This window comes from Puma concolor, chromosome B2, assembly GCF_028749965.1.
Source record: "Puma concolor isolate L17-30 chromosome B2, mPumCon1.1.hap2, whole genome shotgun sequence".
NCBI lineage: Eukaryota > Metazoa > Chordata > Mammalia > Carnivora > Felidae > Puma > Puma concolor.
In genome coordinates this window covers 71,757,180-71,774,304 of record NC_141671.1, presented here as the reverse complement: position 1 = coordinate 71,774,304, position 17,125 = coordinate 71,757,180, and the positions used below count along the sequence as shown (strand labels likewise).

General features: G+C 37.6%; 1 long non-coding RNA gene and 1 other non-coding gene across 3 annotated transcripts in view; both read left to right on the top strand.

The window, feature by feature from the left end:
* LOC147581037 (uncharacterized) overlaps window positions 1–16,395 on the top strand; it is a 61,549-nt gene extending 45,154 nt beyond the window's left edge. For both annotated transcript variants that reach the window (XR_015251332.1, XR_015251331.1), the window contains one exon: window positions 14,982–16,395. This is a non-coding gene — a long non-coding RNA (uncharacterized LOC147581037). The remainder of the gene's footprint in view (window positions 1–14,981) is intronic.
* Window positions 12,748–12,853, top strand: LOC112862969 (U6 spliceosomal RNA). Its single transcript, XR_003223826.2, has one exon. It is a non-coding gene; the product is annotated as a U6 spliceosomal RNA (small nuclear RNA).
* Window positions 16,396–17,125: the final 730 nt, after the last annotated feature.

Sequence of the window (17,125 nt, the reverse complement as noted above, 5' to 3'; positions counted from 1 at the left end):
TGAGGTTGCTTTACTTTAGGCTGAGGTATTTTATAGAAGTAATTATGTTAAATATTTCATGCAATGCTATTGGTTAATTAGGTAGTAAACAGCAAAATGAAAATCAGGAAAATGAAGACATTTATGATTGAATCACCAATTTTTAAGTGTGAGGTATGTATTAAACAGGTTTACATCAACTTTAAAGTCATGAGATAATCTTAAAAGTATAAACTGATGTGAAACCCAACAGGATTATGGATATTGTCTATGGTATCCATTTTGAAATATGTTGAAGTAAGAGTTTTTTTTTTTCAATATATGAAATTTATTGTCAAATTGGTTTCCATACAACACCCAGTGCTCATCCCAAAAGGTGCCCTCCTCAATACCCATCACCCAACCTCCCCTCCCTCCCACCCCCCATCAACCCTCAGTTTGTTCTCAGTTTTCAACAGTCTCTTATGCTTTGGCTCTCTCCCACTCTAACCTCTTTTTTTTTTTTTTTCCTTCCCCTCCCCCATGGGTTTCTGTTAAGTTTCTCAAGATCCACATAAGAGTGAAACCATATGGTATCTGTCTTTCTCTGTATGGCTTATTTCACTTAGCATCACACTCTCCAGTTCCATCCACGTTGCTACAAAAGGCCGTATTTCATTCTTTCTCATTGCCACATAGTATTCCATTGTGTATATAAACCACAATTTCTTTATCCATTCATCAGTTGATGGACATTTAGGCTCTTTCCACAATTTGGCTATTGTTGAGAGTGCTGCTATAAACATTGGGGTACAAGTGCCCCTATGCATCAGTACTCCTGTATCCCTTGGGTAAATTCCTAGCAGTGCTATTGCTGGGTCATAGGGTAGGTCTATTTTTAATTTTCTGAGGAACCTCCACACTGCTTTCCAGAGCGGCTGCACCAATTTGCATTCCCACCAACAGTGCAAGAGAGTTCCCGTTTCTCCACATCCTCTCCAGCATCTATAGTCTCCTGATTTGTTCATTTTGGCCACTCTGACTGGCATGAGGTGATATCTGAGTGTGGTTTTTGATTTGTATTTCCCGATAAGAGGCTACGTTGAACATCTTTTCATGTGTCTGTTGGCCATCTGGATGTCTTCTTTAGAGAAGTGTCTATTCATGTTTTCTGCCCATTTCTTCACTGGGTTATTTGTTTTTCGGGTGTGGAGTTTGGTGAGCTCTTTATAGATTTTGGATACTAGCCCTTTGTCTGATATGTCATTTGCAAATATCTTTTCCCATTCTGTTGGTTGCCTTTTAGTTTTGTTGGTTGTTTCCTTTGCTGTGCAGAAGCTTTTTATCTTCATAAGGTCCCAGTAGTTCATTTTTGCTTTTAATTCCCTTGCCTTTGGGGATGTGTCGAGTAAGAGATTGCTACGGCTGAGGTCAAAGAGGTCTTTTCCTGCTTTCTCCTCTAGAGTTTTGATGGTTTCCTGTCTCACATTCAGGTCCTTTATCCATTTTGAATTTATTTTTGTGAATGGTGTGAGAAAGTGGTCTAGTTTCAACCTTCTGCATGTTGCTGTCCAGTTCTCCCAGCACCATTTGTTAAAGAGACTGTCTTTTTTCCATTGGATGTTCTTTCCTGCTTTGTCAAAGATGAGTTGGCCATACGTTTGTGGGTCTAGTTCTGGGGTTTCTATTCTATTCCATTGGTCTATGTGTCTGTTTTTGTGCCAATACCATGCTGTCTTGATGATGACAGCTTTGTAGTAGAGGCTAACATCTGGGATGGTGATGCCTCCTGCTTTGGTCTTCTTCTTCAAAATTCCTTTGGCTATTCGGGGCCTTTTGTGGTTCCATATGAATTTTAGGATTGCTTGTTCTAGTTTCGAGAAGAATGCTGGTGCAATTTTGATTGGGATTGCATTGAATGTGTAGATAGCTTTGGGTAGTATTGACATTTTGACAATATTTATTCTTCCAATCCATGAGCAGGGAATGTCTTTCCATTTCTTTATATCTTCTTCAACTACCTTCATAAGCTTTCTATAGTTTTCAGCATACAGATCCTTTACATCTTTGGTTAGATTGATTCCTAGGTATTTTATGCTTCTTGGTGCAATTGTGAATGGGATCAGTGTCTTTATTTGCCTTTCTGTTGCTTAATTATTAATGTATAAGAATGCAACTGATTTTTGTACATTGATTTTGTATCCTGCAACTTTGCTGAATTCATGTATCAGTTCTATCAGACTTTTGGTGGAGTCTATCGGATTTTCCATGTATAATATCATGTCATCTGCAAAAAGCGAAAGCTTGACTTCATCTTTGCCAATTTGGATGCTTTGATTTCCTTTTGTTGTCTGGTTGCTGATGCTAGAACTTCCAGCACTATGTTAAACAACAGCGGTGAGAGTGGGCATCCCTGTCGTGTTCTTGATCTCAGGGAAAAAGCTCTCAGGTTTTCCCCGTTGAGGATGATGTTAGCTGTGGGCTTTTCATAAATGGCTTTTATGATGTGTAAGTATGTTCCTTCTATCCCGACTTTCTCAAGGGTTTTTATTAAGAAAGGGTGCTGGATTTTGTCAAAGGCCTTTTCTGCATCGATTGACAGGATCATATGGTTCTTCTCTTTTTTTTTATTAATGTGATGTATCACGTTGATTGATTTGCGAATGTTGAACCAGCCCTGCATCCCAGGAATGAATCCCACTTGATCATGGTGAATAATTCTTTTTATATGCTGTTGAATTCTATTTGCTAGTATCTTATTGAGAATTTTTGCATCCATATTCATCAGGGATATTGGCCAGTAGTTCTCTTTTTTTTACTGGGTCTCTGTCTGGTTTGGGAATCAAAGTAATACTGGCTTCATAGAATGAGTCTGGAAGTTTTCCTTCCCTTTCTATTTCTTGGAATAGCTTGAGAAGGATAGGTATTATCTCTGCTTTAAACATCTGGTAGAACTCCCCTGGGAAGCCATCTGGTCCTGGACTCTTATTTGTTGGGAGATTTTTGATAACCGATTCAATTTCTTCGCTGGTTATGGGTCTGTTCAAGCTTTCTATTTCCTCCTGATTGAGTTTTGGACGTGTGTGGGTGTTTAGGAATTTGTCCAATTCTTCCGGGTTGTCCAATTTGTTGGCATATAATTTTTCATAGTATTGCCTGATAATTGTTTGTATCTCTGAGGGATTAGTTGTAATAATTCCATTTTCATTCATGATTTTATCTATTTGGGTCATCTCCCTTTTCTTTTGAGAAGCCTGGCTAGAGGTTTGTCAATTTTGTTTATATTTTCAAAAAACCAACTCTTGGTTTCGTTGATCTGCTCTACAGTTTTTTTAGATTCTATATTGTTTATTTCTGCTCTGATCTTTATTATTTCTCTTCTTCTGCTGGGTTTAGGCTGCCTTTGCTCTTCTGCTTCTAGTTCCTTTAGGTGTGCTGTTAGATTTTATATTTGGGATTTTTCTTGTTTCTTGAGATAGGCCTGGATTGCGATGTATTTTCCTCTCAGGACTGCCTTCGCTGCGTCCCAAAGCGTTTGGATTGTTGTATTTTCATTTTTGTTTGTTTCCATATATTTTTTAATTTCTTCTTTAATTGCCTGGTTGACCTACTCATTCTTTAGTAGGGTGTTCTTTAACCTCCATGGTTTTGGAGATTTTCCAGACTTTTTCCTGTGGTTGATTTCAAGCTTCATAGCACTGTGGTCTGAAAGTATGCATGGTATAATTTCAATTCTTGTATACTTATGAAGGGCTGTTTTGTGACCCAGTATATGATCTATCTTGGAGAATGTTCCATGTGCACTCGAGAAGAAAGTATATTCTGTTGCTTTGGGATGCAGAGTTCTAAATATATCTGTCAAGTCCATCTGATCCAATGTGTCATTCAGGGCCCTTGTTTCTTTACTGACCATGTGTCTAGATGAGCTATCCATTTCTGTAAGTGGAATATTAAAGTCCCCTGCAATTACCACATTCTTATCAATAAGATTGCTTATGTTTATGAGTAATTGTTTTATATATTTGGGGTCTCCGGTATTCGGCGCATAAACATTTATAATTGTTAGCTCTTCCTGGTGGATAGACCCTGTAATTATTATATAATTCCCTTCCTCATCTCTTGTTACAGCCTTTAATTTAAAGTCTAGTTTGTCTGATGTAAGTATGGCTACTCCAGCTTTCTTTTGGCTTCCAGTAGCATGATAAATAGTTCTCCATCCCCTCACTCTCAATCTAAAGGTGTCCTCAGATCTAAAATGAGTCTCTTATAGACAGCAAATAGATGGGTCTTGTTTTTTTATCCATTCTGATACCCTATGTCTTTTGGTTGGTGCATTTATTCCATTTACATTCAGTGTTATTATAGAAAGATACGGGTTTAGAGTCATTGTGATGTCTGTATGATTTATGCTTGTAGTGATGTCTCTGGTACTTTGTCTCACAGGATCCCCCTTAGGATCTCTTGGAGGGCTGGTTTAGTGGTGACAAATTCCTTCAGTTTTTGTTTGTTTGGGAAGACCTTTATCTCTCCTTCTATTCTAAGTGACAGACTTGCTGGATAAAGGATTCTCGGCTGCATATTTTTCCTGTTCAGCAAATTAAAGATCTCGTGCCAATACTTTCTGGCCTGCCAAGTTTCAAAAGAGAGATCAGTCACGAGTCTTATAGGTCTCCCTTTATATGTGAGGGCACGTTTACCCCTTGCTGCTTTCAGAATTTTCTCTTTATCCTTGTATTTTGCCAGTTTCACTATGATATGTCGTGCAGAACATCGATTCAAGTTCCGTCTGAAGGGAGTTCTCTGTGCCTCTTGGATTTCAATGCCTTTTTCCTTCCCCAGTTCAGGGAAGTTCTCAGCTATTATTTCTTCAAGTACCCCTTCAGCACCTTTCCCTCTCTCTTCCTCCTCTGGGATACCAATTATGCATATATTATTTCTTTTTAGTGTATCGCTTAGTTCTCTAATTTTCCCCTCATACTCCTAGATTTTTTTATCTCTCTTTTTCTCAGCTTCCTCTTTTTCCATAACTTTATCTTCTAGTTCACCTATTCTCTCCTCTGCCTCTTCAATCCGAGCCGTGGTGGTTTCCATTTTATTTTGCATTTCGTTTAAAGCGTTTTTCAGCTCCTCGTGACTGCTCCTTAGTCCCTTGATCTCTGTAGCAAGAGATTCTCTGCTGTCCTCTATACTGTTTTCAAGCCCAGCGATTAATTTTATGACTATTATTCTAAATTCACTTTCTGTTATATTATTTAAATCCTTTTTGATCAGCTCATTAGCTGTTGTTATTTCCTGGAGATTCTTCTGAGGGGAATTCTTCCGCTTGGTCATTTTGGATAGTCCCTGGCGTGGTGAGGACCTGCAGGGCACTTCCCCTGTGCTGTGGTGTATAACTGGAGTTGCTGGGCAGGGCCGCAGTCAGACCTGATGTCTGCCTCCAGCCCACCACTGGGGCCACAATCAGACTGGTGTGTGCCTTCTCTTCCCCTCTCCTAGGGGCGGGATTCACTGTGGGGTGGCGTGGCCCATCTGGGCTACTTGCACACTGCCAGGCTTGTGGTGCTGGGGATCTGTCGTATTAACCGGGGTGGGTAGGCAAGGTGCACGGGGGCAGGAGGGGCAGGCTTAGCTCGCTTCTCCTTAGGTGATCCACTTCAGGAGGGGCCCTGTGGCAGTGGGAGGAAGTCAGATCTGCTGCCGGAGGTTTGGCTCCACAGAAGCACAGAGTTGGGTGTTTGCCCGGAGCGAGAAAGTTCCCTGGCAGCAACTGGTTCCCTTTGGGATTTTGGCTGGCGGATGGGCGAGGGAGATGGCGCTGGCGAGGGCCTTTGTTCCCCACCAAACTGAGCTCTGTCGTCTGGTGGCTCAGCAGCTCTCTCTCCCTTTGTCCTCCAGCCTTCCCGCTTTCTGAGCAGAGCTGTTGACTTATGACCTCCCAGAGGCTAAGTCACACTTGCTTTGGGAACATAGTCTGTCCGGCCCCTCCGCTTTTGCCAGCCAGACTCGGGGGCTCTGCTTGGCCGGAAGGCTGCCCCTCCGTCCCGGCTCCCTCCCGCCAGTCCGTGGAGCACGCACTGCCTCGCCGCCCTTCCTACCCTGTTCCGTGGGCCTCTCGTCTGTGCTTGGCTCCGGAGACTCCGTTCTGCTAATCCTCTGGAGGTTTTCTGGGTTATTTAGGCAGGTGTGGGTGGAATCTAAGTGATCAGCAGGACGCACGGTGAGCCCAGTGTCCTCCTATGCCGCCATCTTCCGACCTCGAAGTAAGAGTTATCTTCTCAATATAGCTGAATCTTAATTTGATTGGGAAAAAATCAGCAAAAAATATTTTAGGAAAACATGTTCTTCATTTCCTCAGTTTAAAAGGGACTTACACAATAAATAGAATATATAAACTCTATAATATAATTATATTCTAAATATAATAGATAGAATAAATAAACTCATTTTGGAATAGATACTTCTGAAAATATTAGTCAAATTTTTGTTTATTATATATACATATTAATTGTTTATTATATTTTTTCAGTTTCTTTATTTGTTGTTGAGAGCATGATCAGGGGAGGGGCAGAGAAAGGGAGACAGGACACAGAGAATCTCAAACAGGCTCCTTGCTGCCAGCACAGAGCCCAGTGTGGGGCCTGAAATCATGAACTGTGCGATCATGACCTGAGCCAAAATCAAGAGTCTGACGTTTACCTGACTGAGCTACCCAGGGACCCCTGTTTATTATATTTTAAATGTACTAATGGCTACTCAAAGGAAACCGATGGTGACTCCTTAGTAAAATAAGAAAATTACTTTCTGAATTTATTTAGTTTATGTTTTTCTAAGTTTTTTAATGTTTATTTACTTCTGAGAGAGAGAGAGAGACAAAGCACAATTGGGGGCAGAGCAGAGAGAAGAGACACAGAATCCAAAGTAGGCTGCAGGCTCTGAGCTGTCAGCACAGAGCCAGGTGTGGGGCTTGAACCCAGGAACAGTGAGATCATGACCTGAGCAAAGTCGGATGCTTAACCGACTGAGCCACTCAGGCACCACTGTTTTTTTTTATATATATATATATATAAATTAACTTAAAATGACCCATACTCTTTTATTATTATAATTTATCTTCTTTTATAGTTTCATAATAGTTTATTTTTATTTTATTTTATTTTTACGGTTTTACTTATTTTTTTTAATTTTATTTATTTATTTTTTTAATTTACATCCAAATTAGTTAGCATATAGTGAAACAATGATTTTAGGAGTAGATTCCTTAATGCCCCTTACCCATTTAGCCCATCCCCCCTCCCACAACCCCTCCAGCAACCCTCAGTTTGTTCTCCATATTTATGAGTCTTTTCTGATTTGTCCTCCTCCCTGTTTTTATGTTATTTTTGTTTCCCTTCCCTTATGTTCATCTGTTTTGTCTCTTAAAGTCTTCATATGAGTGAAGTCATATGTCTTTCTCCAATTTCATTTAGCATAATACTCTCCAGTTCCATCCATGTAGTTGCAAATGGCAAGATTTCATTCTTTTTGATTGACGAGTAATACTCCATTATATATAAATACCACATCCTCTTTAGCCATTCATCCATCAATGGACATTTGGGCTCTTTCCATACTTTGGCTATTGTTGATAGTGCTGCTATAAACATGGGGGTGCATGTGCCCCTTCGAAACAGCACACCTGTATCCCTTAGATGAATGCCTAATAGTACAATTTCTGGCTCATAGGGTAGTTCTATTTTTAATTTTTTGAGGAACCTCCATACTGTTTTCCAGAGTGGCTGCACCAGCTTGCATTGCCACCAACAGTGCAAAAGAGATCCTCTTTATCCGCATCCTTGCCAACATCTGCTGTTGCCTGAGTTGTTAATGTTTGCCATTCTGACAGGTGTAAGGTGGTATCTCATTGTTGTTTTGATTTGTATTTCCCTGATGATGAGTGATGTTTATCAAAATTTTAAAAGATTAATGTATGCAGAGGTGAGTAAATATTTTGTATATTAATGTTGCAGTGGCACCTTCTTGCTGAATTAAAAGCGAATCCTGAGTGCCCATTTAAAGTAGCTCATTTGGGTTTGATGGAAAAAATGTGAAAAAATTACACTCAGATATTTACATATCTGATATGTATATAAGCATATAAGAGGTATTTTTTTCCTCTGGGAATAAGCATTGCAATGTGATACGGTTTTATTTTTCTTGTTTACTATAGTAACAATGATTGCCTGTAGCTGATATTCTCTGAAACACACTTATTTCAGCCATTGTCTGGCATATATACCCTGTGAATGCAGTTGTTGCCAGTATGACTAATTATCTGTTGACTAATCGTTCACAAAATTTAATGCCTTATGTTTTAACTATCCCTCATTCAGTTTCAAACTTCTAAAGTCATCGTTCCTCAGTAGATTATTCTCAGATATAAGCACTAACAAGGGACAATAAGGAAAATTCCATGACATGGAAACTTGATGAAAAACTAACACGAACATTAGATACAACTAATTTTGGTATATTTTCATTTCTTTATTCTCTAATAGTAAAAATCGATGTCACATTTAAATATTGAATACTTTTATTATTATGCTGCATTTTTAAATTTTATTAACTTTAATTTATTACTAATTCATTTGGATAAAATGGCAGAAAAAATGAGAAATGCTACTTTTCTGATTTATCAAAATTTATGAATACTGGCACATAATTTTATTCCAAAAAAAAAGACAATGGCTCAGAGCATAATATTGGATGTTATATATGTAAATATTTAAAAATTTTTTTAACGTTTATTTATTTTTGAGACAGAGAGAGACAGAGCATGAACAGGGGAGGGGCAGAGAGAGAGGGAGACACAGAATCTGAAACAGGCTCCAGGCTCTGAGCTGTCAGCACAGAGCCTGATGCGGGGCTCGAACTCACGGACCGTGAGATCATGACCTGAGCCGAAGTCAGACGCTTAACCGACCGAGCCACCCGGGTGCCCCTATATATGTAAATATTTAAACAACAAAAATATTTTTCCCAAACAGCTTTCATTTTTTAAAAGATGATATGTAGATAATTTTTCTAAGGAAGTAATAAAAATACTTAATAGCCCATTGCAAAAGCAGGCTATAAATACTGACTACAGAAGTTTGTTGTGGCTTGCATGAACTCTTCTCTCACAAAATCTTTCAGGTGAAGCACAGAGCCCTGAGAGAGAAATGGGTTCCTACATAATGAATAATGTGAGGACTTAGACATGTAAAGAATTGTGACTTTTCTAACTTTTTCCCTTTGTAATTTCACACGGTTTCCAGAACGACTCTGTGGGATGGTTAGGGCAGCTTCTCTGAGACCTATTTTATATATTTCTCTTCCATTTCTAATAATCTTGTCATGATTATGGCCATAGTCTTGGTTTAGGACTACATTACTTAGCACACTAGCTATGGGAATGTGCTTCTGTCTGGAGTCCCTGCCTCTGGTCTACTGCCAACTGCTATAAGAGTAATCTTGATCTAGGGCACTGAGTATGGCGTTTCTTATCTTCAAAAACATTTAATGATCTCATCACTATCTGTATTTTTGTAAAGTTCTTTGTGTGACTTTAACATGCACCTAATTTTCTAAGTGGTTTAAAATATTCTAAATTAATTAGATCCACTTGGTTGTCTGTGCAAATGAGGCCAAGAAAAGAACAATGGGAAAGTAGTAGGGTAGTTAAATAAACAAAACATAATGCAATATTTTAAGGAAAAAACACAAATTAAACACAAATATTTTTCATACTGGGTGAAGAGCTTGCCAGTATTTTCCTAGTTAGGGAAATTTAGAATTAAAATGTTCAATAATGAAATGATTGTAGCTTTCTAGAATGTTGACTGACAGGCTTTGACCTGCTAATGAAATTGGCATAATATTTTAATGAATTATAACTGATAAAATGTGAATAATGACACCCAGAGTTAAACTAAATGGAACAGATTACATGGGAGATAGAGTTAAATTTCTCATAAAAGATAGCTGATGACAAAGTAATTACAAAATAATTATGTAGTAAATTATATTTTTATCTGTACCAGTGGGAAAACTCTATTTGCTGATTTGCTTTAAACTTTGTTAAACAAACTTTCAGTAAAATTAATCAGCCAGTCAAAAACTGATTTCAGAAAAATTTAAATTAATATGATGTACTAGAAGAATGAGGATGGTTTTATTAATCATCCTAATCTACTTTTATGTTTCAGCTTCCACCAAGTTACTTTGGTTACTGACATGATTTTGTAATTTGAATACATAAGGATATTGATCTGTCAATGCTACAGCTAAGAAATTTGCATTTCCAAGGCTTGGAAATCTGTCTCTCATACACACACACACACCCATATACACATACACACACACACATACACACATACACAAACACACACATAGCTTGTATATTAAATACATTTTTACAAAATTTCAAAATCAGGGAAGAATGAATCTGACCAAGACTAATGCTAGGATCAGTGGTTTCAATGATAATATATATTCACCAGGATCCTTGCTTCCATTTATCCTTATTTTCCCAACTACAGCCACCCTTCAGACATCATCACTTGATGAATCCAACTATTCATTTCTTTGATTCTGTTCCCAGGCTGCAAAGTGTTGCTGGACAAATCAAGTTAAGTCAATAAGCTCCACATAGGTCTTATGCTTTCTAGCTCCACTGGAGTTCCTGCATGCTTCTTCATGGTCTCTTCCCCTTTTTTTATCGTGTTCTCTGCAACTGACTTTACTGGGTTTTCCAAAAACGTGTTCCTCTTGTCAATGGCATACTTCACCCTCCCAATGCTGCCAAGAAGAAAATATGGCCATTAGACAGGACCAGTTCCAAATTGTTTCTGACTTGAATATGACATCATATACTCTGGTCTCCTTCTTGTTTCCTATTAAAAGAAGAGGAGTTGATTTTCCTTTCCTAGTTTAATCACTCACTCTTACTCAGTGTGGTAAACAGAATAATGCTCCCCCCAAAATGTCAACATCTTCATATATGGCCCTTGTAAATATTTTACTTTATATGACAAAAGAGGTGGCACCTGGGTGGCTTAGTTGGTTAAGCGGCCGACTTCGGCTCAGGTCATGATCTCGCGGTCCGTGAGTTCGAGCCCCGTGTCGGGCTCTGTGCTGACAGCTCAGAGCCTGGAGCCTGTTTCAGATTCTGTGTCTCCGTCTCTCTGACCCTCCCCCGTTCATGCTCTGTCTCTCTCTGTCTCAAAAATAAATAAACATTAAAAAAATTTTATATGACAAAAGAGACTTTGCAGATGATTAAGTATAGAATCTTGAGATAAGGAGATTGTTCTGGATTATCTGAGTTGGCCCACTTTGCTCACAAGATCCTTGTAAAAAGGAAATACAAGGTCAGAGTCAGAGGCGATATGAAGATTTGACAACAGAAGTTGAGGTATGTGTGTGTGTGTGTGTGTGTGTGTGTGAGAGAGAGAGAGAGAGAGAGAGAGACAGGGAGAGAGAGAGAGAGAGAGAGAGAGAGAGAGAGAGAGAGAGATTTGAAGATCTCATGCTGCTGGCTTTAAAGATGGAGGATGAAGCTATAAACGAAGGAATGCAGATAGCTTCTAGAAGCTTCAAAAGGCAAGCAAATGGATCATCCTCTATAGCCTCCAGAAAGGAGCTCAGCCCTACTGACATCTTGATTTTTTTATCCTGATAAAACCCATTTTGTACTTCTGACCTCCAGAAATGTAAGATAATAATTCTTGTTGTTGTAGGCTACCAAGATACAGCATCAGTATGAAACTAATACACCAGTATCTCAGTTCCCATCACTTATAAAGAGATTTTATCCCATTATCTTGTCTATTTTCTCTACCAACAATTTGCCTATTCTTTTACCTCTTTCTTTTCAGGTTGTAAAAAACAAAAACAAAAACAAAAACAAAAACAAAAACAAACAGGCTTCCATTATCCTGCTTAAATGACTGCACTTATATCTCTCCTTCCTTTCAGTATCACTCTTATTAAGAAATACTTAATGTCCTCAAACCTTGGTTATTGAGTCTCTGACTCCTGCCCTTCCCTGAGTGGCTTTTCCAACCTTCATGGCAGTTTCTTCTTATTTGACAAATTTAACTAAGCTTTTCTCTCATATGAGGGATTTGCAGTTTTCAACAGTAATTTCCTATTCTCTCATGGCTTCTACTTATCATTTTGATTAGTCTATTTGGGATTCTTCATAGGGTCCTTTTCCTCTGTTGTCTGGTCACTATTTATATATTGGTGGATGACTCAAGTTCTACTCTTTTCTGTCTTTCATTTTTATTTACCATTTAAACTTTCGGTGATCTGATCTACTTTCATGGTTTTCATTACCAGATATAAGGGGAAAACTTCTAATCAGTGAGTCGCAACTTTACTCTTGAATTCCAGATGCATTTATCTACTAGACATGTCTGCCTGTTTGTCTTCCAGGCACTCCAAACATTATTTAACCCTAGAGAGATTCTTCTCATGTTCAGTGTTTCATAGAAGAAACAAGGAATCACTCTTAGCTTCTCCATCCTACTGATTCTTCTTTCTATTTTGCTCATTTGAGTTTATTTCATTAACATCAACCAAATTAATCTTTGTGCCCCACAATGCCTCCACCATTTGAAAGGTCACCTCATGTTTTCTCTAGAAGATTTAAAAGCCTCCTGATTGGTCCTTCTGCCACAAACTTCCTCACCTCCAAACCTGTCCTCATCCTGCCTCCAGCATTATGTTACCACAGATAAAACATACATTCCTTAACATTGCCTCTAAGTGCTTGCTTCAGCAGCACATACAGTAAAATTAGAACAATATAAAGAAGATTAGCATGGCTCCTGTGCAAGGACAAGATGGCCCCTAAGATTTGTTCTAGTTTACTGACCAACTTCCCAACATTTCTTCTCTCCACATCAGATACCCTGTGTTCCAAACATTGAGAGCAGCTCCATATTCACGAGATCTGCCTCATCCTTTCTTGACTGCATATCTTTGCATACATTCTTCCTAAAATTTGCTTCCTTCTTCTTTATGTAGCAACATCTGCCAACCTGTTAAGCTCTTTGAATCTGTTCTCAAGTAGCCAGAACCAGTGTTTCTAGATCACTCTGTTCCTGTCTATGTTATAGCACTGTATTGCACTGTAATTATTAGTTTTTGTATCCTGTATGACTGGTCTTTGAATTATTTAAGGGTAGGCTATGTCTTCTTCATGTTTATATACCTAGTACTTAGCACTGTGCTTGACATATGGGAAACATTAAGTAAAATGTAGCATGGGCCAATGACATCATAAATTGGTGTGAACAAAAGGTTATGCGATAATTTTCTGAAAAACAACCCTCAAAAGGCTGTAAGTAAAACTAGATGTAAGCTGTGAAAGAATTGATTATGAAAGTAAACACATCATGGTTGATGTGGTAGCGGAAATAACAGTTCAAGGATTTGACATTCCTTGTGAGGAAGGCCCTTTACTTTCCAGTTGGTTGTGTACACAGATGAATAAGATACCATCTGTGTTCTCAAAAGATTACAATCTGTAAGGAAAAACAGTCATGTGAACAATTTAGTGGAATAAGGAACTACAAAAGCATCACACAAAGAGAGGGTAGTGAGTTCCTTATGGGGCTAGTTAAGGCTTCCTAGAAAAAGTAATTAAATCAAGCAAAAGGGGAAACATTTTTGAGGCAAAAAGCAAATATTACTACCATAAATTATAAAATTTAAGATGGGTAATGTGTGAAGTGGAACATTAGTTTTTATGTTCTTTCTGTAAGCCAATGGAAAATGTGTCATTTTCATGTCCATTTATGTATATTTGAAAGCTATATTCTGATTGAAAATTTCCTTTATTATAAATTAGTGTGTATAATTAATTTTATTAAGCAAACATATTGAATTTGTGCCTGGCTAGAGGAGAAATCAAAATATTTTAGTACAATCTCTGATCCTATTATGGTGGGAAGAGAACAAAGCATGTATCAGGTGAAGTGATAGAGCTCCTGTTGGACCTGGCATCCTTGTATAGGAAATTTAGGCTTTGTTCTTATTCCCACATCCTTTAGGGATGTGATCAAAGACATTTAGATCTCTCAGACCACACAGTTTGAAACTGACAGTCACCTCAGAGAAAAGATTCTGACGAGTCTATGGGAATGCTATCAGAATACCATTGGTCAATTATTATTGTAAATTAAACAAATATCCCTGATAAAAATCATTAAAACCTATACATAAAATTAATTTAATAATTTTACTTTGTAGTTATTTAGTCCCAGCAAGGGAAAGTTTACACACTAACAATGAGTTTTAATAGTTTTTAGTTGCAATTTTGATATACAATGAGACTAAGATGTCGACATGCATTTGATATTGACTGTTTCTTCCAGAATGATAAATCTACCTAAGGAAAAAGTAATCATTATACATAATGAAAATCAGGTGGTTTTGAACTCTACTGTATCTGGATAGGAAAAGTTCCCAAAACTTATTTGTTTTCTTTGTTAAGAATTTTTTAGCTGTTGGGGCACCTGGGTGGCTCAGTCAATTAAGCGTCCAACTTTAGCTCCGGTCATGATATCACAGTTCATGAGTTTGAGCCCTGCATCAGGCTCTCTGCTGTCAATGTGGAGCCTGCTTTGGATCCTTTCTGCCCCATCTCTGTGCACGCAGTCTCTCTTTCTCTATCAAAACTAAGTAAATAAATATTTTAAAAGAATTTTTAGCTGTTCTTATTTTTTCATACATTCAAATTAATTTATAATCAGCTGTGAAATTTCTTCGAAACTATGTAAGATTTTTATTGAAATTACAATTAAAGAGCATTAATTGAAAAAGAATTGAAATTTTGTGTCAATTGAGGAATATGGTATACATCTCTATTTGTCTCAATAAGGATTTAATTTGTCTACAGAAAGGTGTAAAATATTTGTTAAATTTGTTCCTGGTATCTATCTTTATTATTATCATTACTGTAAATAGTGTTTTGACCTACTTCATGTCTACCTTAGAAAGGCCTGTCTAGCGCCTTTCCAAAGAAGACATCCAGATGGCCAACAGACACATGAAGAGATGCTCAACATCACTCATCATCAGGGAAATACAAATCAAAACCACATTGAGATACCACCTCACACTGACCAGAGTGACTGAAATTAACAACTCAAGAAACAGCAGATGTTGATGAGGATATGGAGAAACAGGAACCCTCTTGCATTGTTGGTGAGAATGCAAACTGGTACAGCCACTCTGGAAAACAGTGTGAAGTTTCCTCAAAAAATTAAAAATACAATTACCCTACAATCCAGCAATAGCACCACTAGGAATTTATTTAAAAGATACAGGAGTGCTGATTCATAGGGGCACATGTGCCCCAATGTTTATAGCAGCACTTTCAACAATAGCCAAATTATATCCATCAACTGATGAATGGATAAAGATGTGATTTATGTATACAGTGGAATGCTACTTGGCAATGAGAAAGAATGAAATCCTGCCATTTGCAACAATGTGGATGGAACTTGAGGGTATAATGCTGAGTAAAATAAGTCAGTCAAAGACAGATATCATATATTTTCACTCATATGTGGAATTTGAGAAACTTAACAGAAGACCATGGGGGAAGAGAAGGGGGAAAAATAGTTTCAAACGGAGAGGGAGACAAACCATAACAGACTCTTAAATACAGAAAACAAACTAAAGGCTGATGACAGGGAGAGGGGGAGACAGGAAAATGGGTGATGGGCATTGAGGAGGGCACTTGTTGGGATGAGCACTGGGTGTTGTATGTAAGTGATGAATCATGGGAATCTTCTCCCAAATCCAAGAGCACACTGTATGCACTGTATGTTAGCTAACTTGTCAATATATTATATTAAAAAAAAATAAAAGCTTGTCTAAGAATTTTCCTAGAATGATTATTTTTAATGGCAAGGATGACTGGAACTATGTATTTATTGACCAGAGAAAGTATGAATTGTGCTCTCTCCACACAATGGAATATGGCACATAAAGTAAATTTGAGTGAAAAACAGTATATACCAAAATATGAGTAAATATTAGAAAGTAAATATAATAAATCTTATAAAGTGTTATTATACTTTATTAGTTAAATACATTGTTTTGTATGCCTCAAATATTAGATGCTGCTTTTTAAGAGGAATAGCTCAATGACTTTTAAAAACGGTTAAGAATTTACAAATAAATAACATCACTAAGAATCACTGTAAATCCTTTTACTACTAACTTGTAATCCTCTTATACAAGGCCTGTGAACACCAAATCCTTGGAAAGAGGCTTTTATAAGCTTTGTATGTAGCCTTAGACATAATAAGAAATATGTTTTCTTAATATATCAAATTGATTCTGTGCTTGAAAATATGATACCCTTTGAAATAAATAAAATATGGCAGTATATTATTAGAATATCAGCATTATAAAATTCCTTTCATCAGGTCTTTACAAAACTATCATCTTTTTAATAAGGCCAACACTGACTATCACTGCAAACTGCTCTCTCCACTCCCTAACTGTGGTCTTTTTTTCTTTCTTCTCATTCATAGCACTTAACATCTTTGACCATACTGTGTACTTTATTTATACTTATTGTGTTTAATATCTATTTTCTATCACTAGAAGGCAGTGTGGGAGCTAGCTTCCAAGATGGCCCCCTATGTTCCACTTCTAGTATTTGCATGGGGCTGTGGTACTCCCCCCGCTTTGAATCATGTGTGGTCTGTGTGAAAAATAGAATACTGTAGAATTGGTTTTGTATAATTCTCAAAACTAGGTCATAAAAAATACTTCAGTTTCTACTTTGTCCTCTCTTGGATCATTTACTCTGGATAAAGCCATCTGTCCTATTGTAAGGACATTCAAATAGCCTTATGGAAAGAGATGCATGAGAATGAACTGAGGCTTCTTCATAATAATGAGAAACAACGTGCCAGCCAAGTGATTGAGTGAGTGATCTACCTTGAGAGTGGATTTTCCAAAGTCAGTCATGCCTTCTGGTAACTGTATCTCTGGCCCCCATTTGACTACAACCTCATAAGAGACACTTAGTCAAAATCATCCAGGTGAGTTGCCCTGAATATGTGATTCTCAGAAACTGTGAGAGATGATAAATGCTTTTTTTAAGTCAGGAAATTATGAT